The 23,105-nt window shown below is 38.9% G+C and overlaps 1 protein-coding gene and 1 non-coding gene across 2 annotated transcripts in view; both read right to left on the bottom strand.

Moving 5' to 3' along the window:
- Pir (pirin) overlaps positions 1 to 23,105 on the bottom strand; it is a 106,045-nt gene that overhangs the window by 69,239 nt on the left and 13,701 nt on the right.
- On the bottom strand, positions 21,989 to 22,129 carry LOC129683170 (small nucleolar RNA SNORA48). Its single transcript, XR_008721115.1, has one exon. It is a non-coding gene; the product is annotated as a small nucleolar RNA SNORA48 (small nucleolar RNA).

Genomic DNA, 23,105 nt, shown 5'->3' with positions numbered 1-23,105 from the left:
TAAACACTACATTGGTTTATTTTTTTTCCAATTTGAAGTTTTTTTTTCCATTAAAATAATTGCCAAAGGATATAAATAGACATTTTCCCAAAGAAAACATTCAAATGGCTAGTGGGTATGGGAAGAAATGTTCACCATCACTAATCAGAGAAATGTAAATCAAAATCACAGTGTGACATTGTAGGTACATACTAACAAAGTCAAAACACAGGAAATTGTTTAAAAAAAATGAGAAAAGGGGAACACTTATATATTGTTGGTGAGAAGTAAACTGGTCTAGCCACCATAGAAGACAGAATGAAAGTCATTTAAAAAAAAACTAGAAATTGAATTACCACATTTCCCAGTTTCTTTTTTGTTTATTCTATTTTTATTCTATTTTTTTTTATTTAATCACTTTGGAGTCTGATCCCAGGCCCCTCTCTTCTCTTCTCCCAGTCCAACCTTCATGCCACTTTCCCCTACCTATTAAACCTCAACACAAAATTTGTCTCACCTACAAGAAGTGTAGGAATAAAGATAGATCCCACTTTCTTAATCCTTGGTATATACTGAAAACAAATGAAGTCATCATAAGAAAGACTTACCAACATACTATGGAATCAGTTTAGCTGCCCAACAACAAATGAATAGGTAATGAAAATGAAGATGATACAAAGCCTTACAAGGGGAAGATACAGTATGGATAAAGCTGAAATACATTACATTAAATGAAATAAGACAGACCAAAAAAAAAAAAGACAATTACTGCATGATCTCACATAGAAACTGAGATTAAAGGAAAAAATGGGAAAAACATGGAAATGTGGCCAAGGGCCCACAGTTAGTGATAAATAAGTTCTTGGGGCCCAGTGCACAATGTGATTAGAATTAATACTACTGCATTTGATATAGGGGGAGGGGGTCCTGGAGAGATGGCTAGGTTGGTGAAGTGCATTCCATGAAATCCCAAGGACCTGAGTTTGATCCTCAGAACCCACCCCCTAACAGCCAGGTGTGGTAGATGCTTGTAATACCAGTGCAAAGGAGGTAAAGATTGACAGATCTCTGGGGTTCACTGGCCAGCCAACCTAGCCTAATTGAAAATCTCCAAGACAGTGAGACATGTCTCTAAAAATGGTAGATGGTTCCTAAAGAATAATACACCCAAGGTTAGCCTGTGCCCTCCACTCACAAACAGAAACACACGAATACAAACATGATAACCTTGTGTGTATATAATTCCATAATATATATGTGTATCAAAACTCCACAATATATGCATGCATCAAAACATTACAGTGTATACAATTGTCACATTATAGCATAATAAAGCATGGAGGAGCAAAGAACAGAGTGATCTGTTCATTTTTCCACCCAAAACTTGTTAAGGGAACTAACACAGGAGAACAACCTGAGAGAATGACTCTGATAGGTAGTCATAGGACCCACACTATGCAATGCCTTTGAGGGAATTTCACTATGTTCCATCCTCCAAGGAGGTGCAGTCCAGGAATGCCAGAGCTCATAGCCAATTGAAGTAGTATTCACTCTAAAGGCCCAGTACAATCCATGATGGGCCTCCCACAGCTGAGGTGAAAATAGCCTGTTCTCAGCTAGTAAGGCCATGTTCACACAAGTGTGTAAAGTGGCACATCTCAAGTCTTCATGCCCTACCCTAAAGGCAAGTCAGGAAGCTTGAAGTAAACATTTCTGACACCAGGTACACAAAGGTACTCAAAACTGTTTATGACATATGCCAAACAATTTCAAATTTAAGTCAGTCTTCCCAGATTTGTTTCTGGGAACAACAGCAAGGCCATGTGTGTACAAGCTCATGTTCCCACATTCAGGGTCCACACTAAATCTAAAACTGAAAAGAAATGCTATGTGTCCCACAGAGTGGCCACTATCCACAAGCAGCTCCTTAAGTTTCCCTTAAATCAAATTAATATACTTTGAAGTCAGCTCCTCCACTGTACCAGCCACAGTTTGAGTGCTCAGTACCTTCCTGGAGCTTTATGGCTGCCATAGCCAATAGCACAGACTAAAAAACATTTCCATCTTTACAGTGTTTGACTTGCCATTGCGATCTACACAAATGAACTTAAAAATTAGATTTCAGCAATGATGGGCATTTTGGATAGAGTAGAAAACCGCCAAAACCGCAAGCTTACTAATTGACCTCAAAAGAAAAAAGAAACGAACTCTAAAATTGTTCTCTTTTATGCTCTTGTAATCAAATTGAAAAAAAAAAAGATTAAAGAGACAGCAAATACTTGGAACATTTAATCACTTCAAAGTCATGGTGATATTGTTACAGAAAATACTCAAGTTAGTACCTGAGGCTTAAAAATGTGTAGGGGTCAAGATCTGTATGATTTATTTAAATTGGATAATTTGTACATACCTATAACTCCAAAAAAAAGTTACCATTCATCCTAAGCAGTTGTGAAAGGCATGTGATGGTTCTCTATAAACTACCCACTCCAGGCATAGACATTCTCATAACAATTCATTTTTCATACTTCAGCTACTTCAGTATTTTCTTTAAACATTAATATGATTGTCCTTTTTAATTTTTGAAATTTTGTTTAAAATTGTCTTTAACCATTATTATTACAAGAGTGACCCAGAAAAAATAAAATTTTTGGTTAAAATCCTAATATCAACTGCTGGGATTTTAATTTTCACTTAAATATTCTAAATCGAATAAAAGGGTTTCTAAATTATTAGAAAAAATCAGTACTTACAAATGAATTGTCCTTTTTTTTACTAACCTCCTAAACTAACTTTTACTAAATCCCCAAATCCTAACTCTGTAAATCCACAAAAAGAAAAAAAAAAAGATTGAAAACACTATACGTATTTTCAAAAAGCCAAAACCTATTGCCAAGAGATAAGAAATGAGAAAATATTTATGAAGTTTTCAGTATCTTTGATATACTGCATCATCATCACTACTATGATATGTGTATGGGTATTTTGCCCACCATGCATGCCTGTGCACCACGTGCATACTTGGGTGCTCTCAGAGGCCTGAGAAGGCAGAAGATCCCCTGGAACTGGAGTTCCAACTAGTGGTTGAGAGCCACCACGTGGGTGCTGGCACACCCTAAACATAGTGACACATTCTATAGGGTGAGGTCCATGACTGAATATAGAGAAGAAAGAGATCTGAGCAGTAGCTTTCATTAAGTTTCCTGACTTGATGCAGTGTGACCACTACCTTATACTCCAGCCAGTTGCACTTTCCGCATCATGATGTGCAATAATATAACCTCCAACCATGAGCCAAAATAACTCCTTCTTTCTTTGGGTTGCTTTAACCTGGTGTTTGGTCATAGCAATAAGAAAAACAAACAAAAAAACAGGAAAACTGAGGCACTGGTGATAGTGCACAAGAGGGTATTCTATGACGATATGGAGGCTACTAAGTGAGAAAAAAAAAGAATGGGAAGATGTTTCTAAGTTTTGTGAAACAGAACCAAGAATAACAATATACTGAGTTTACCCACAAGCTTGCTTCCTATTGCAATAGCTTGACTTACACCCTGTGACCACTGTTCCATCAGCCACAGGTGATTACATGAACAGGATAGAGCTTCGGGAAGCCTTGTGATTCCCCTTTGGTATTTCCTCCCATACAGAGGGTATTCCATTACTGTTAACACCCCTTACCTCTTGCAGCGAGAGCCTCATCCTCTGCTTCTTACTGAGATGAGCTTGCAAGACAAAACCCAGCCTTCTTCTTTCCCCTTCCTCTGAGGAATCAGATTTCACATAGAAAGCAAGGATCTTCTTTGAGGATTGTACAAGGACCTTCATGAGCAACATGCAAAAACCAACCTGCCTATAGATACAGGCCACTGAATCCACCATTAACTTTTCACAAAACAGACATTCTTGACCCAGTCCTTTCTTACTCTTTTATCTTTTCAAGTGGTTGACAACTCAAGCTGGGCAACAGCCACTGTTAAATTATGCCTCCTCATAACCTCAAACAGGGGCACCAACAGATTTGCTATAGCCATGTTATTAAAGTTTTATTTGTGTTGTATGGTTTTGCCTTCTTTGTCTAAATTAAGTGTCTGTAGGTGTGTGGGTTTATTTCTGGGTCTTCAATTTGATTCCATTAACCCATCAGGTTGTTTCTATGCCAGTACCATGCAGTTTTTATTACTGCTGCTCTACAATTCAGCTTGAGATCAGGGATGGAGATACCTCCAGAAGATCTTTTATTGCACAGGATTGTTTTAGCTATTCTGGGTTTTTTATTTTTTCCATATGAGCTTGGGAATTGTTCTTTCAAGGCCTATAATTTGTTGGGAATTGCATTGAATCTGTAGATTGCTTTTGGTAAGATGGCCATTTTTACTATGTTAATCCTACCAGGAGATCTTTCCATCTTCTGATATCTTCTTCCATTCCTTTCTACAGAGACTTGAAGGGTTTTTTTTTTTTTCCATACAAATCTTTCACTTGCTTTGTCAGGGTTACACAAAGAAACTTTATGTTTTCTTGTCACTATTGTGAAAGGTGTTGTTTCTCTCTCAGCATGCTTGTCTTTTGTATACAAGAGAACTACTGAGACTCCACCGAGCAGGGGATTGAAGCAGATGCTAAGACTCACATCCAAACTTTGGACAGAGGCTCAGGGAGTTCTAGCAAAGAGTGGGGGAATAGAAGGACCCAGAGAGGACAGGAGTTTCGTAAGAAGAACAACTGAGCCAACAAATCTGGGGCCATGGGGCCTGCAGAGACTAATGCACCAACCAAGGGCCATGCATGAAGAGGACCTAGATGCCCTGCTCATATGTAGCTGATAGGCAGCTCAGTCTCCATGTAGGTTCCCTAGTAAGGGGAGCAGGGCTGTCTCTGACATGGACTCTATTGCCTGCTCTTTGATCACTCCCCCCTCCCCGTTGGGGGAGTACCAGGCCACAGAGGAAGAGGATACAGTCAGTCCTGATGAGACTTGATAAGCTGAGGTCAGCTGGTAAGGGAGGAGGGATCCCCCTTTCTGAGGAGTAGTGGAAGGGGATGGAGGAAAGAGGAAGGGACGGTAGGACTGGGATGAGTTGATACAATCGGGATGTAAAGTGAATAAATTATAAAAAACTAAAATTTAAAAGTAAATTAAATACAGAAAAAAAGAATAAAAAATAAAATAAGTTTTATATTGTACCATATAATAAGTCCTCCACTACTTGAGCTATCTGTATTGGGTGTCAGTTCTTTTTTTGATATATGTATTTGTGTGTAGGGGGATGACTGTGTGTGTGTGTTCTCACCCATGATTTTATTAGCATATAAATGAACAGATTTCCTAATGGCATTTTTATACTGCTTCGTTTTGGTGTATTCTTTCCTCTTTTGTTCTCTTCATATCTCCCTGTTCTGCCTCCCTGCTTCCCAGTGCTCCTATTTTTGTTTACATGCCATGTAGCAGTTGGGAAGGAAAAAATTGAGAATGAAGTAAAATGACATTTATATAAATATGATATGAAGAATCTCTTATTTTGCATGCTAACCTAAAAAAGTTAATTAAACAAGAAAATTTCTAATATATGAGAGTTAAATATATGTATGGTAGAAACAGCAGATTAAAGACCAATTATATGTTACATTTGATCTTAGTCAAAAGGCCATGAATTGATGATAATTATACTTTAAGCAAATATAACAGAACATTGAAATTCATCAAATGAAACATCATTCTGTAATTATTAGTTTGCACAGGGATGCTTGAACATACATACACAGAAAATGTTAGTAGTGGACATCTCAAGATGATAAATGCAGACATTTTTTTATTATTTTCTTTCCACTCTTTAATCCAATGAATAGTTTTCTGTTTTCATCCAACAGAAACATTTTATTCTGGAAACAAAGATACCTCTTCCAATCAGTAAAAGTGAGTGTTATGGATTAGTCTTTATAGATTTGTTCCCCAGATAATGGGTTGGATAGGAAAGTAACAGCAAGCATGACTACATATTACATGAGAGGACAATGTAGCACACACTTTCCCATGGGTAATGTTTAATTTTTATAAAAGTCACTCAAGCCAGAATAGGAACAAAGCACTTGGGATTCAATAACTTCAAAGGTACAGATAGCAAGCTTCCAGTTTTCAAAGAACTAGCCAAACTAGAAGGAGCAGTGTCTATAATTGCTTTCCTGTTTTTCCTGTTTTTGTTTAGCTTGGGCTCAAGCTTCCCTTTGGGTTCTCAGAGAAGACCCTGTTAAATCTTAGCCCTAGATTACTCAAGTCAAGCATAAAGTCTCTTATATTGCAAGCCATAACATACATAATATATGTGTGTGTGTCTAATATATAATTATATGTTCACATATGTAGATCTATAAACAGAGATACCTTAAAAAGTAAACTGTGATATGGCTTATTTATACATGACCCTACATGGACACTAAGAGAGGGCTTCTTTCATGTTTAATTTTAGGGAACACTTGCAAAAAGTTCTCAGAGTATAAAAAGAAAGTCATCCTTCTTTCCCTCTGCTTTCCCAGTGTGCCCTTCCTATTTTTCCTGGTAATAAAAACATAAACATTGTTATAAAATCTGAGTTAAAGACATCTGGCCAGTGAAGCTTTACTGGATGTATAAAGCCTACCTCTCAATGCTTAAAGCAAATATCTCCAGTCTCCAAAGAAACTACTGTTACTTTATTATAATCTTTTGTTTTGGTTATTTATTTATTGCTAAATGTGGTAAATGCTTGACAGCAACTTTGAGTTGATGTTTGTAGAACATCTTAAAAAGGAAACAAAACAGAACAAAACAAAAACAAAAGCAAACCTGGAGCAGTTACTTCTGAGAGTTGAGACAAGCCAGATGATCTTTTAGGGCATTGCATAATCACAAACACCTGGAGAATAGCCACCAGTGGTTGACGAATTGTGTTATGTTTAAACTCAAAAGTTGTGTGTGTCAAATGAAGTAATAAGTTTGTAATCTGAACCAGGTGTTTCCTCAGAGCACTTGATATGCTACTTGGTCTCCTGTCTTCCTTTCCTCCTTCTGGTCTTTTCCATGGGTCTTTACCAAGTTTTTTGTTCCTTTGTAAGTTCTTAGTACTTTGGGTGTTTGTTTTTGGAGAGAGAAAGACACAAACCCACAAAGTGTTGAAAGAAAAGTGTCATTTACCATATAAAGTGTGAGAAAGGTGGATCTCAGGGAACTGTAACTTAATTCAGATGAATTCCCACACAAGAGAAAATATAGTTTGTTGTTTCCTTCCAGCTGGTATGTAGAAAGAAGAGCAAGGAGGAGGCCTCATTCTGTGTCTGGTAATAAAACACAAGACTTATCTTGTAGAGCAAAAATTACATTATTGGGACAATTATATTTCCTTTTCATTTCTTTTTACTCTAAAATGTTGACTTTTTTCTACTGGTAGCTAAGCAGTAAAGAAAAGAAAAATGTCACACGTTGAGGTCATGGCTGACAAGAAATGCCAGCAAGGAACATATTGTGTGATAGAAGCTATGAGCTGTTCTCAGGGGCAGAACTATCATGCTTTAATTCATACCCTTGAAGACCCAAAAATAAAAACATCTTCACAACATGAGAAATCCCTCCAAAACCTGAAAATCCACTCCACTAACTCTTCTCATCTAACACTAATCCCACAATACACACCTTCACCAGCCCCCAAAGGTGGCCACAACAACAATGTTTCTAAAAAAGAAAAGAAACAGGAGATGGGAACACAGTTCAGATGTCTAGCCAACAGGAAAACTCAGGGAGGGTGCAGTTCCACTGGTCCTATTTTGACACAGTCCTGTCATAAACCTACAAGGGAGCCAGAGCTTACAGAACTCCTGCCTCATTTCCCCCTGCAGGGGAGGCTCTTTCTGCATCTAGCAGCTAGTCACCTTTAGGCTGCTGAATCACTTACTGGGTTGCCATCAGCAAGTTGTGAGCTGTGGGATAAAGTCCTTTACTTTCGCTTAGAGGATCAGTGGAGTCATAGGCAACATGGTCCTAAAGGTTGGGCTCCTTGAGTATGGTCAGAACTAAGTGATGAAACATGGTTGGAGCCCAGCATATGTTCAGTAAACTCTAGAGTAATTACATCAATGACATCTCCTTGATGTCATTACCCACATTTGTAAGCCCTCCATCATATCCTCTCTCCTACTTCCTGAAGTATATTACCCAGACATTGCCATGGTTCCTTTTGTCACTGCATTCAGGCCACAGTTTAAATACCACACAGTGAATGAAATCATCTCACCTCCATCTACTCTATCCTGCAGAGAATTGTTTCTTCTTCCCAGCTTTTCCACTACCAAACATTGCATTATAAAATTATTCTTTCATAAGCTGTATAAAAGAATGTAACTTCCATTAAAGCCGGAATTTTAAAACATTTTATTAGTATAAACAATGGATTTCATTGTGTCCAATTTATATTCTCATACACAGCGTATACACTTTCCATTTCCCCCTGAATCTTCACCAACATTTGTTGTTGTTTGTGGCCTAGAAGACAGCCATTTTTACTAGGTGAGATTAAATCGCAACATAAGTGTGACTTGCACTTTCATGTTGAATAAGGATAGTCAACGTCTTTTTCAAACATTTATCAGCCATTTGTACTTCTTTTGAAAACTTTCTGTGTAATTCATTTGCTCACTTACCGATCAGATGAATTTTTTGGTATCCATTTCTGAATTCTTTATATATTCTACATAGCAATCCCTTTGAAAAGGGATTCTTGAGGACAAATAACTAGCAAACTTTTTTCCCCAATCTGTAGCCTGTCTCTTCAAGCTGTTGATTATTTCTTTGCCATACAGAAGTGGGTTTTTTGTTTGTTTGTTTTTTTAATTTGATGCAACCTCTTTTGTAAATTCTTGCTGTTGTTTCCTGAGCTACTGAGGATGTATTCAGAAAGTCATTGTGTATGGCTACATCTTGAAGCACTTTCAACGGGGACTTTTTTTTTTTTAACTCTTCAACTGTGCCGTGCATACAGCTGTCACTGAAGATGTATGGAACACTGAAACACATTAATGCATCTCATATTTACACAATCTTTTCAGCATTTACTAAATATCAGGCCCTGGGCATATACCATAATCTGCATGTTATTATTATGGTTTAGTGTCATTAAGGCTACATGGTAATAAGAGCAGAGCAATAAAATAAATCAACATTTTCTGTCTCTGCTTACCAGCCCATGCTGTCTCGCAAATGCTGACACCATTGAGCCGGTTTTGTGAGCACAGTGGTTTCCTTTGAGGAGAGATCTGAAGGGATGCAACAGCAGCTGGAATGGTAGAGGTTTTATGAAAACACAAGAGAACTTTGCTAACGCAGGTGAATCAGCCGTTTCAGGCAAAGGGCTGTATGTAAAACTGAAAATAAGCCTCCTGATTCCTGATTGAAGGGAAGGGGTCAATTAAATGAACCAAAGCTACAGTACCCCAAGATGAGGTGACTGTTAAGGTCCTTCATTATGGACATTTAAAAGTTTTACTTAATAACATCTAGCTACAGAAAGAAAGAAAGAAAGAAAGAAAGAAAGAAAGAAAGAAAGAAAGAAAGAAAGAAAGAATCACATTATCACATTATAGGCTGCTGCCATTCTTGAAAGTCTTTCAGATTTAACCATTTTTCTTTCATCCTGATTACAATTTCTGATATGCATGTCAAGATTCTGTAACAATCCTATGATTTACTCTAACTACCCAAGCAAGTTGAATTGCAGACTCCCTCAGTACCTTCCACCTGTTCTGAGATATCCTGATCTCCCGAGGCAAAACATCCTTTCCTCTTCAAACCCAGATGCTCAATCTTAGGAGGACTGTCTCCCTACAAAACCTCTCCTAACTCCCCGTGTAAACACTAGCCACCATCTTAACTGCCACTATACCTCCTATAAAAAATGTGGTCAAGGGGCACCACATGTTTTATTTTCCAGTTATACCAAAGCTCTCAAGTAAATGACTCACCAGTGTCTATGATCACTCAGTTTCAAGCACACAGTAGTGTTCTATCCCCATCCAGTGGAAAAGTCAATCGCTACAACTTGTTGCCTAAGAGGGCCCCCTGCCGACTCAAATGCTGTGTGCTGTGCTTCTACAGCAGTGGTTCTCAACCTGTGGGTCGAGACCCCCTCGTGGTCAAACTACCTTTTTACAGGGGTTGCATATCAGATCTCCTGCATATCGGATATTTACATTACAACTCATAACCCTGGCAAAATTAGAGCTATGAAGTAGCAACAAAAATAGTTTTGTGGTCGTGAGTAACCACAACATGAGGAACTGTATTAAAGGGTGGCAGCATTGCCAAGGCTGAGAACCACTGGGTTCCAGTCAGGCCTCACTAAACCAGATGCAAGCCTTGCTAATAGCTGTATTCATAAACAAATATGTATTTTAGCACATGAATGGTGCCTGTGTTTAATAACCTAGTGTCATGAGACAAGGTATCATCTGGTCAAGAAGGGGCCAACTTTGCTGTGGACTAGAGGGGAGTTAAATTGCCTGATTCAGTCTATAGCTAAAAGTTATCAGGGGAGGCCCCTGAAAATAAAGTACCTAAATTTCTATTGTATACACACACACACACACACACCTGGGCAGGTTTGGGGTTCAACTTTTTAGAGTGAAGCAGGTATTTTTAGCTGTTTCACTGGGGAGCTGTCCCCCAAGCCAGAAATTATTTTTTAAGTTTATTTATTCACTTTACATCCTGACCATATCTCCCTTCCTCCTCTCCTCCTGGTTCCACCCTCCCACCCTCTTCCCCCTTTCCCCTCTCCCCTTCTTCTCAGAAAAGGCCAGCCCCCACTCCCATATCAAGCCAAGCTCAGGGAACCTTGTGTGTATGGGGAACGATAGAAGGACACAGAGGGGACAAGAATTCCACAAGAAGACCCACAGAGTCAACTAACTTAGGCCCAGGAGGGCTTACAGAGACTAATGCACCAATCAAAGAGTATATATGGTCTGGACCTAGGCCTCCTACACAGAAATTATGTTGTAATGAGTTCTCTTTATTACATCTCCTCATTACCTTATTTTATACCTTAAAACTGTAGGAATATAATCTGTACTGTATGAATCATTTATTATTATAATACAGTGTGTGTGAGGTGGACAGAAAAATTTACTGGGAAATTACTCAATCTGTTTCTAAAGGATATTTCAGTTGAACTGCTACTTTCCCATATGTGACCTATGTTTGTTGTTATAGACCAGGTTTTACTTGTCCTTCTGTTTTTTTGGGGGGGCACTAAGTTATCTGGGCATCAATGGATCAGATGGGCCTGAATGATCTCTTTTATGGCTTTAGAAAGTAAAATAAATAATCTTAAATATCTAGAGACAACGAACTTGATCCATTTTCTCATGATACCAGAAGGTTGGAGAAGCAAGAACATTAATTTGCACCTTCAGGTAGGAAAATTTGGGTCCCTGGTCCCAGATAGCATCAATTCCTATAGTAAGTTTAGCAGCAGCCCTGACTACTGCCCACCAGATGGCAGTGGCACTAAGAGTCTTAACCAAAAATGACTTGAAATTTTTCAAGTACCTAGGAGACAAAATTACCCTCAATTGAGAACCACTCTACCAAAAATACTCTACTAAAAGCTAAACTTCTGGGTTTCAGAAGCTTCTACTTGAAACACAATTATGTCGCCTTGGAAGTTTCTGGATGTAACAGTCCCCATTGATTCACAACTAGAGACCATTTCCTTAGTAACGACCCAAACTCTAGATCTGATTCCAGCACAAGCCTCAGGCCCCATTTTACCCTTCCACATACAGTGTCTAAGTCTGGATACTCACTGTTTCTACTACATATCCTCTACCTTTACCTCGACCTTCCGTAAAAACAATTTTATTCTTAAGACTTAACTAAGTCAAGTTTTTTGTTGCTGTTGTTTTATATTTTTGTAGCTTGAGGAAAACTATATTACAGTCTACAAGAAAACTACCCCAGGAAATGCAAGCTGTAAATCATGGTAACTTTCCCAAGGAGAAGAACAGAGAAGAGGAGAAAAAGTAAAATAAAATAAAGAAAACATGCCTCTTGAGTTAAGCCACACATATAGCCTTTAGGCAGGGGTATTCATTGAGTAGGCGATGGGAAGACTGGAGTTCCAGTCTAGTGTTTCTGGCCTGAGAACCAAGAACATTTCTAAAACTGCTGTCTTGGGGTCCCTGCCATGGACTGACTGTCCAGTTTTTGTTTTTTTTTTTTTTTTTTTTTTTTTTTACCTCCTGTTCTCATTCTCTCACTGGAGAGTACACCCTCAGTGAATGGACAAGGTTTAATTGAAGCCTCTTACACCTTTCTGGCAGCAGTGATGGTTTCTTCCTTGCTTGGACCATAAAGCTTCTTCAACTGGACTTGTCTTATTCCTCCTTAGCCATTTCCTTAAGTTTTGTGTAAACCAAAAGTCCTCCACCCCCATTTCTAAATTCATGTCTGTGCATGCACACACATACACAATTTAATTTCTTTTTGACTAGGATACATACTAATTTATGCTCTTACTTTCTCATTCTTTTCTATTGGTGGGACCCTACGACATTATCCATACAACATGTTTGCTAGATGAACCTGCCCATGCATCAACCTTCCCATTACACTGCCAGGTATTAGTAGTTTCTCTGATTAACTAGACTAGAACACAAACTAGCCATGTTTTACCTGGGGAGAGAAGAATCAAAGTCACTCAGTGACATTCTTTGGAAGTAATGTTACCATTTCTTAAGTGTCCTGCCAGAGTTGATGTAGGTCTATAAAGAACCTGCTCTAACTGTTACAGTGTGTGCTTTTTCTGTCAGCACCATCTGGTTTGGCATAATACTTTGAGGTTCCTTCTATGTTGGTACCAAGAGGCACCTTAAGAGCAGGAATTGCTTTTGCTACCTTCCTATAATCTTTCACCTTCCCCACAAACAAAGTCAAATCAACATATCGTTAAAATCTACCTGCTTGCCAATAATGGCAACTTCAAGACATCTCCTTATCCCCTGTCTCCCTCTAGTCAAATCAGTAACCAATATGCCACTTTGATGTTTTCTTGTATTATTTTGTTACCTCTTCATAATTTTCTTCCTCCTTTTCAATATCAAGAACTCTTATTAATAGCCTCAAAGCTCCCAGACTACATTAAATTATCATAATTCTAACAAGAAGTCTTGTCTTTTTTTCTCATATCCATAGGAACACAGTTGATACCTTCGTTAAAGGCACCATAAAAATCATTGAACAATGGACAGTCTCTATGATATTGAGAAAGTATCATTTCCCAAAATATTTTGTTGTTGTTGTTGTTTTTAAGATAAAGTCTCATAGGTTAGCTTGGCCACTAACTTTCTACTGTAGCTGAGGATGGTTTTGAACATAAACCTCCTGCCTCCTCCCCTCAAGTGCTGGGATTATAGGTGTATGATACCATGCATGGCTCAAAATGTTTTCTTTCTTTGCAAAATTTGGTGTTGAATTTAATCAAGTTTTTGTTTCTAACCAACATACAGCCATCTTGGAATGGTTTATGTTAGAAAATGGTTAATAGCAAGCTTTTAGAAATAAGCTATGTGGAAAGAGGAGGTTTGAAGTCAGTCTTAAGATGTAAGTGTGAATCACTAGGGCCTTTCCCTTCCTCTCCAGGATATTGTTCAGACTTTGCCTGCAAATGCTGCTGGCTACTAAACAGGAATTATGAGCTTGGCGTTTCTGATGGGCACACCCTTGGAAACAGGAGAGTTTGTTCTAACAAAACCCAAGGAACCTGTTGAGGCTTGTAGAAAAATTTTAAGATACACTTCTCAGCTTAAATGAAAACGACATGGGCAGCATTCTAATATGCCCCTGTGAAGCAGATATGGTGGTTTACTCCTAACAATTTTTTTTTAAACTCTGGCTCCAAAAATTTTAGATGAATGGATGTATAGGTAGATAGATAGATAGATAGATAGATAGATAGATAGATAGATAGATAGATAGATAATACATTTTCTGATGTGGCTGCTAGAAACAAAATCTATCTAGGTCCTCTGCAAGAGCAACAAATGGTCCTAACTTCTGAGCCATTTCCTCAGCCCCTATAATATACTTCAATTAAACAAGAGTGACATGCGATCTCAGTTAGCCAACCCAGGACTGAGGGGTACCCAAAAACACATGCCTTCTGGCCCTAAAACTTGAAAATCTTTATTCTGTCATTTAAAGGTGATTTAGAATGTTACAGAACCCGTTTATCCACAAGGGAGCTGAAAAAGTTATGCATGAACTATCAGTACCTCTTTTTTGAACTAAATTTTTGAAAGGTTTGCCTGATCTTCATATCCTCTGTTGTTTTTGATCATTATGGTCAACTTAGGCAAATTTAACTTCAGTCCTGACCAGAAATGGGTTAACTCTTGTCGTCTTTCTACTGCCTGCCACTCTGGCCTTTTGAAAACAATCTTTCCCACAAATTTGGATTCCTGGCAGGAAATTATGCTATAACCACTATGTCTCTTTCTCCAGGGTATGGCTGTTCTTCGATTTTTTTTAGGCAAGTTTTTTAAAATATTTTATTAGTGTATATTCACTATACATGATAACAAGTTTCATTATGACAACTTCTCACATGCATATAATGTATTTTTGACAACTCTCAAAATGTATTTGACTCACTCTTTCTTTTTTCCTCACTCCTGCTAATCTCCTTCCTTCTTCCCAACTAGCTGCACTTCTACTTTCATAGATGTTCTCCGCCGCCCCCAGCCCGTAATGGCACAATGAGTTTCATTGGGATTGCTTAAAGAAAAATGCCCAGGCAAGCCTTTAAACAACAAGATGGAGATCTACATTTTAAGGCTGCTCAAATAATAATTAGGTAAAATCAAGTTTTTACTCTTATATGTCTAATTGAATCCTAGTAGATCTGGTGTGGACAGTCAACTGGACCAGCTTTATTTTTACATTTGATGCCATATGTTGCTCACTCTGTGGTGATGTCCTTAAAGTGCAGATTTAGATTTGGTAGCTCTGGGGTGGAGTCTGAATAGTTCAAGAGATAACATTGCTGGCTCAGGGACCCCACATGAGGCTATGAGAATTTTTTAGGACAGTACTCTCCTCAGAATTTATTTGATCAGGTTTTGAAAAGGTGTGCTTGTGCTCAAAATACATTCATGTTAACACTCATGTGTTAACATAGCATTTTCATTTAAAACATTATCAGCCTGGAGAGGTTGTGGAGAAAGGGGAACCCTCCTTCATTGCTGGTGGGAATGTAAACTGGTATAACCGCTTTGGAAATCAATCTGGTGCTTTCTCAGACAATTAGGAATAACACTTCCTCAAGACCCAGCTATTCCACTCCAAGGCATATATCCAAAATGCTCAACTATGTTCATAGCAGCTTTATTTGTAATAGCCAGAACCTGGAAACAACCCAGATGTCCATCAACGGAAGAATGGATACAGAAATTGTGGTATTTTTACACAATGGAATACTATTCAGCAATTAAAAATGAGGAAATCATGAAATTTGCAGGCAAAGGGTGGGATCTAGAAAAGATCATTCTGAGTGAGGTATCCCAGAAGGAGAAAGACACACATGGTATATACTCGCTTATTTAGACTTATAAGATATGATAAACATAATGAAATCTATACACCTAAAGAAGATAAACAAGAAAGAAGACCTGGGGTAAAATGATTAATCCTCACTTAGAAAGACAAATGGGATGGACATTGGATGTAGGAGAAAACAAGTAACAGGACAAGAGCCTACCACAGAGGGCCTCTTTAAGACTCTATCTACCAGTGTATTAAAGCAGATACTGAGACTCATAACCAAACCTTCAGCAGAGTACAGGAAATCATATGAAAGGAGGGGGAGTTAGTATGACCTGAAGAGGATAGGAGCTCCACAAGGACCAAATATATCTGGGCACAGGGGTCTTATATGAGACTGTATCTCCAACCGAGGACCATGTATGGATATAACCTGGAACCTCTGCTTGGATTTAGGGCGTGGTAGTTCAGTAACCAAGTGAGTTCTCCTAGTAAGGGGAACAGGGGCTACTTCTGACAGGAACTCAATGGCAGGCTCTTTGACCTTCCCACACCCCAAGGGAGGAGCAGCCCTGCTAGGCCACAAAGGAAGACTTTGCAGCCAGTGCTGAAGACACCTGATAAAACAGGGTCAGATGAAAAGGGAGGAGGTCTTCCCCTATCAGTGGACTTGGAAAGGTGCAGGGAGGAGATGAGGGAAGAAGGGTGAGATTGGGAGGAAACCAGGGAGTGGGATACAGCTGGGATACAGAGTTAATAAAATGTAACTAATAATAAAAATAAATAAATAAAATAAAAAATTATCAGCTCCAGAATACCACTATTTTAAAGTACCATTGATCCTGCTGACACACCCATTATGTGAATGCTGAGTACATACATGTGTCACTTGTGAATAAGAAAAATCACCTGGATCCAGGAACTTATTCCATCTAGCATAAGCAATTGAACTGATGGTCAAAACATATGTTGTCGTATGGTTTGTATCCATGTTGTACACAAAGGCTTATATTTGGATGCATGCAAAGCAATAATCATTCTTATCACTATAGCCAAATCTTATCAATGAAAAGGATTTGATTTCCTTAATATACAAAGAACTTCTATACAGTAACAATACCAACTAAAGTAACCTCTGTCTGTTACAAAGTTTATTTTAAATTGAAAAAAAATACTTATAGTTCACACATTATTAATGACAACAAAACGGGGAGAAGTTCAAAGATATAAGTATTTACAATATTTTTTTAAATCAAAATCAACCTATTTAAAGAAAATTCAACTTTGATCTGAAAAATGTAAATTAAAATTACAGTGAGGCAGTTTGGCTTGTTAAAATAGCAAACACATAAAAAGTCAAGTAAGGGGCTGGAGAGATGGCTCAGAGGTTAAGAGCACTGGCTGTTCTTCTAGAGGTCATGAGTTCAATTCTCTGCAACCACATGGTGGTTCACAACCATCTGTCATGAGATCTGGTGCCTTCTTGCATGCAGGTCTGCAAACAGACAGAACATTGTATACATAATAAATAAATAAATATTTTAACAAGTCAAGTAAATGTAACATATTGGTTATGTTGAGAGGAAGGAGTTGCCTTCATATATCACCATGGTAATGCTGATTGGTGCTACATCATGGCAGACTTTTACTAAGATCATTAATAAATTTATAGCTGGTAAGATGGCTCAAGGGATAAAAGTGCTTGCCACTAAGCCAAACAACCTGACCTGAGTAGGATCCACGTGGTGGAGGGAGAAAGCCAATCAATTCTGGAAAGCTGCTCTCTGACCTCCACCAAGGTGACATGGCATCAGCACTCACAAAGCCATACACACAGTCACACACACACACACACACACACACACACACACAGAGAGAGAGAGAGAGAGAGAGAGAGAGAGAGAGAGAGAGAGAGAGAAAGCCTGTTTTAATTAGCTTTTGAATAATGTTGGAATATTTCTAATGGTATAATGTTATATATATATATTTTAAAAGATAACATGATACCAGAAAAAAAAGGATTAAACAACACTTACTACTGGGTGATAATGTAACATAACAAGAGATCTCAATTATCTTCTTTTTATTTCCAAGTAGTTTTATTTTATTTTTTTTAAATTTTATATGTTAGTCAGAATTTTCACACATGACAAGCCTTTGGAATTTAGATTGTGCTCAAGAGAGAAGTTAATAAGAGCTAAGGTGGACTTGGCTTTAAATCGAAGAATTTATTTTTCATTTATAGTGTTTGAAATTTATTTTATTTTATATGTATGAATATTTTGTCTGTGGTGTAGCTACACTGTGTACATGCCTGATACCAAATGAGGCTAGAAGAGGGCAGCCCTAGAGCTGGAGTTTCAGATAGTTGTGAGAAATGTGGATGCTGGGAACTGAACCCAGGACTTCTGCAAATACCGTAAGTGCTCTTAATGCCTGGGTCATTGACCAACCAGACCACCTCCATCTTAGGTTTAAAAGCCTTCTTATAGTAAAGAAAAACTAGGTTCATTTCTGAGTATGATTAAACCTCTGTTTCTCAAGGATTGGGCTATGCTCCCTACTGTAATCTTAACTACAAATGATTCTGTTTTTCCTGTTCAGGAATAGTAACAGTATCTTTGGTTCAAGAAGTTGTTTATAACCATCTTGCAGCCCTAGAGGTTATATGACCCTTTATGATTACCTTATTATGACTACCTGTTGTGCTTACCTTGTTTTGACCATTTGTTATGTTCTTTCTGCTCCTGTAACCCCACCTATTTTCCCCCACTTGGAAACCTTCTACCGCTGAACTCTATAAAAGCCTTGTATTCCTCACATCTAGTGCTGCACTATGAAATCCTGACTTTGGAAGAAGTATACAGCTGACTAAATACAGCTTGTTTAAACCAGATAATCATGGAATTTCCCCTCCCTCAAATCAGGTCTAACATGATTTCTCAAGTCCCAAACTGTAGACTTTAAAGGTTTGCATTTAAAGAAAGTTAAGTCCTGGCTTCTCTGCACTCAGGAGATGAAATTAACATAGTCATTCCTCAGGATTTGAAGTAATAATGTTCTATAAAACTCTCATGATCCCTTAATTAGCAAGTCCTGAACAACTGGCTCTTCGTGGCAATCTAAGAATAGATTCCTTCAAGTCTCTGGCAACAATGTTTTTGTCATCCCATCTACGTCTGCCTCTATTATATGTGTGTTTTGATTAAGGACCCCATATGCCATCTATATTACATGCTAAAGTTAATGAACTCTCAACCAACAGTATAAAATCATACTAAAGAAGTTTACTGAATGCATGTATGTTCTCTTTGAGCAAGGTACACTAGCAGCCTTCTGTAAAGGAATGCTAAATAGAACGGTGTGCAATGCTCGGGAACCATTTTGAATAGGAAACTTACCAAAAAGCAGGAAAAGATAAGAAACGTGCCACTAAGGTTGTTATAAGGACACTGGCCCACATTATGAGAGCTGAAACAACAAAGAGGGCACCATCTTGTTACACCTCACCTGGAAAGAGATGAACTGGGAAGATCTAACACCCTGAATTATCATCAAAGCTCTGCAAGGGTTGACTTGGCAATGAACAATAAGTTTTCCAAGCAGGTGAACTCATAAATACAAAATCTACAAACAATGAGGATAAAATGTAATTACAGCTATTCTTGAAGGGAAAACTCTTAATCAAGAGGAAAGCACCGAACATCACCATCTGTAGATAAGCTTCTTCACCAAGTTCTGTGATTTATGAGGTAGTCCTTCTAGGCACTTGACATAATGGAAACAAGAACAATCTCTTCAGCAGCCATCCCCCCCCATTAATTAATATATTTATTCACTTTACATCCTGATCATAATCCCCTCCTCCCTCTCCCCCCAGTGCCACTCTCACACCCCTGCCCCCAGTCCCCTTTCCCTTTCTCCTCAGAGAAGGGAAGTCCCCCATGGGTACCAACCCACTCTGGCTTTGACATCAAGTCAAAGCAAAACTATATGCATCCTCTCCCACTGAGACCAAACAAGGCAGCCCAGCTAGGAGAAAGAGATCCAAAGGCAAACAACAGAGCCAGAGATAGCCCCTACTCTCATTGTTAGGGACCCACATGATTACCAAGCTGCACATCTACTATGTATGTGCACGGGGCTTAAGGACAGTCCATGCATGCTCTTCGGTTGGTGGTTCAGTCTCTGTGAAGTTCCACAGGCTCAGCTTAGTTGACTCTGTAGGTCTTCTTGTTGTGTCCTTGACTCCTTCTGGCTTCCTCAATCCTTCCTGCTAGTCTTCCATATGACTCACTGAGCTCCACCTATTGTTCGACTGTGTGTCACTTCGACAGTCATTTTGTTTAATATAGTCATTGTCTTCAACAAGAGCCAGCTCCTGAGTATCCCTACATGGAGAACACAGAGAAGTGTAGGCTAATGTACACCACAACAACTTATAATCCTCCTAAGCAGGGTAAGGGAAGGTTGAGACAGCTTCTGACTCTAACGATGGTAGCTCAAAGCTAGCATCAAGGTATACATGTATGTTAAACTGATACAAACATTACGCCATACAGATCAAATGAATTAGAAAGTGCATCCTCTTGGGGTTGTTTGGAAAACATGATGTAGGTACTAATATGTAAAAAAAGATTAAAGGATTTGTAAGATGGCAACCAGAGTTCTGGAGTTCTGGACAAAGGCTTGGAATCCAATACAGGTATAAAGAAGGTGAAAGCATGGCTCCCATTGTTGATGTAAAGTAAGACACAGTACAGCCAGTGTGTTAGCAGAGAAGAGAACTCGAAGTCAAATGGCTAAATGATGGCAGATTTAACTAGCCTCATCTTGTTCCTGGAAGTTTCTTGGTTAAATCTTTCCAAGGTTAAATACTGTGATCAAATCTTCCCCTGTCTGTTTTTATGTCCTTAACTAGAATACATATGGAAGCAAGCAGGGCTCAAGCCTCATTTTTTTAGCTGCATTCTCTGTCTTCTACCAACACTTCCCAACATACAGCACATCCCCAACATGTGAAAGATCAGCCTCCACCAACCCTTGCATGCAATAAGCCTGGGGTAAATATTTACTAATTCACTACTTGGCTTTATGAATACACTAAGCCTTTAAGAAGGCCTGCTCTGTTTACCATGGATGTGGGTGGTTCTCATGGACAAATAGCTAAACGTTGTAATGTCCCCCAAGTTTTCCCAGAATATGTGTAGAGAAGTGGAGTCATTGAAAACGGCACAATATTACATTACCCATCTTTATTTCCTATCTAACTAAAACAAAAAGGTATAGTAAAAAGAATCTCCAAATTTTGTAATTAAATTCATAAATATGTGATTACACCATTTCTTTAGTTATTCACATTAGATCCTAATCATAGTCCCCTCCATCCTCTATTTCTACTCCCTCCCCTCCCTTCTTCCCTATTTCCCCTACCCTCTTCCCCTGTCCCTCAGGAATGGGGACCCCACCAATAACCCACACCAGCACATCCAGTCACATCAGTACTAAGTACTTCCTCTTTCACAGTGTCCTGGCAAAGCAGCCCCACCAGGGAGAAGTGATCAAAAAGCATGCAACAAAGACCAGGTCAGAGACAGTTTCTGTTCCCCTTTCTAGGGGACTCACATGGGGACTAAGTTGCCCATTGGGTATAGATACATAGAGAGAAAGGGCCTAGGTCCAGTCCATGCTTGGATCTTGGTTGAAGCTTCAGTCTCTTCAGGGTCCCCTGGTCCCAGGTTAGTTGGCAGTGTTGGTCTTCTTGTGGAGTTCCTTTCCCCTCTGGGTCCTTCCATCCTTCCTCCACTCTTCCACAAGGATCCTTATGCTCCACTCTATGTTTGGCTGTGAGTCTCAGCTTCTGTTTCAATCTCTTGTTGGGTAGAGCCTCTCAGAGGACAGCCATACTAGGATCCTGTCTGAAAACATAGCAGAGTGTCATTAATAGTGTCAGGGGTTGGCTCTTTCTCATGGAATGCGTCTTAGATTGGGCCAGGCATTGGTTAGGCATTCCCTCAATCTCTGCTTTATCTTTGCCCCTGCACATCTTGTAGGCAGGGTAATTTTGGGGTTGAAGATTTTGTGGGTGGGTTGGTGTTCCCCTCCCTCCATGAGGAGACCTGTCTGGTTAGAGGGTGGCCTCTTTAGTTTCCATGACAACCACTTTTAGGAGTCTCAGCTAGAATGACCCCCAAGATCCTCCCAGATATGGAATTTTAAGGGTTAAATTTTGGCTACCCAATTCTAACTCTTTAGAAGTTAATACAATACTCATTGAGTTCTTAGATTATGTGTTGGTGTTTATGTTACACGAAGTTAAACAATTTCTGTATAATCTTGGGATTATAAATTATTTAATCGTACCTTGTGGCATGGTGGAACCCAGGTATCTGTCTGTCTTTCTTTTCCCATGCTGTGCTGCCTGGATTTGATTTGATTTGATTTTTATGAGTCCTGGGCATAAAGCAGATTTAGCCACAAAACCAGGCATCAAGCTAAGATGAACAAAGGACTGCCATCTGCTCTGCCCCTGACTGATAGAAAAACAACATCAAAGAGGTATCTCTTTGCTCATTGCCAGGGGGATTAATTATATATTTTTAATAAAACAATTATTGTTCTTTATTAACTTCTCAGATAGAAATGTCAGCAGGACACAAATTAAATATTATTGAAAATAGTTAAATTTAAATTTGAGTATATTTCATATAAAATTGCTATAACAACTATATAGCAGCCTATAGCAAGAAATGTATGAATTGATTTTTGCCTATATTCATTGCTTCTGATTAAATTTTCTATCAGAAGTAAAAATCGAATTTTTAAAGACACATTTTACATACAATCTCTGTGTTAGTATTTAGATAAAAATGCTGTGCACACAACCAATCTTAAATCAAATGAGGTTTATTGGATGGAGATGGAGGCAGGGAGAGAGACATGGTGGGGGAGCACCCGACAGAGAGGGGAGAGAATATAAGAGAAGGGAAGAGGAAGAGAGCAAAAGAGAGGCAGAAGTGGCCTACAGTTCACTATGTACCTGGCCCAAATGATCTCATAGGAAGGACATAGGACGTTGTCAGGTCCCTAAGGAAGGACCAGTTGAATTGCCTGCACAATATAACATTCCTCCCTTTTTGTTTAATTAAAAAATTAGGAGCTTGGGCTGCTTCTCATGTATGGCAAGGTAAAGGGTATAAATGTAGGTTTATTGGAAGTAGTTCTTGGTCACCATGCAAGGGGATAAAAGAGAGAGAGAGAGGGAAAGAGGGAGAGAGAGGAAAAAAGAGCTCCAAAATGTCCAGATTACTTGGTGAGGAGGAAAATGGGAAGCCCTTTCACTGGAAAGTTCAGGGCAGAGGGTTGCCAGTAGAGAGTTGCCAGCTGTACTACAGCAGGTAGAGCCTGAAGACTGCTGGGAGAACTTTGAGCTACTTGTCTTGGGCCTGAAGCACACCATTCCAGCCTTTTGTGAGTAATAAGTGAATAATGGGAATAGATTCTCTTCTGGCTATTTCCTGCTGACACTGGGGATGCTGTGGGGAGGTCAAAAGGCTGAATT

The sequence above is a fragment of the Psammomys obesus genome, unplaced genomic scaffold, assembly GCF_907164565.1.
Source record: "Psammomys obesus unplaced genomic scaffold, mPsaObe1.curated_primary_1811, whole genome shotgun sequence".
NCBI lineage: Eukaryota > Metazoa > Chordata > Mammalia > Rodentia > Muridae > Psammomys > Psammomys obesus.
The sequence above is the reverse complement of the archived record's forward strand: the minus strand, read 5'-3'. Positions and strand labels throughout refer to the sequence as shown.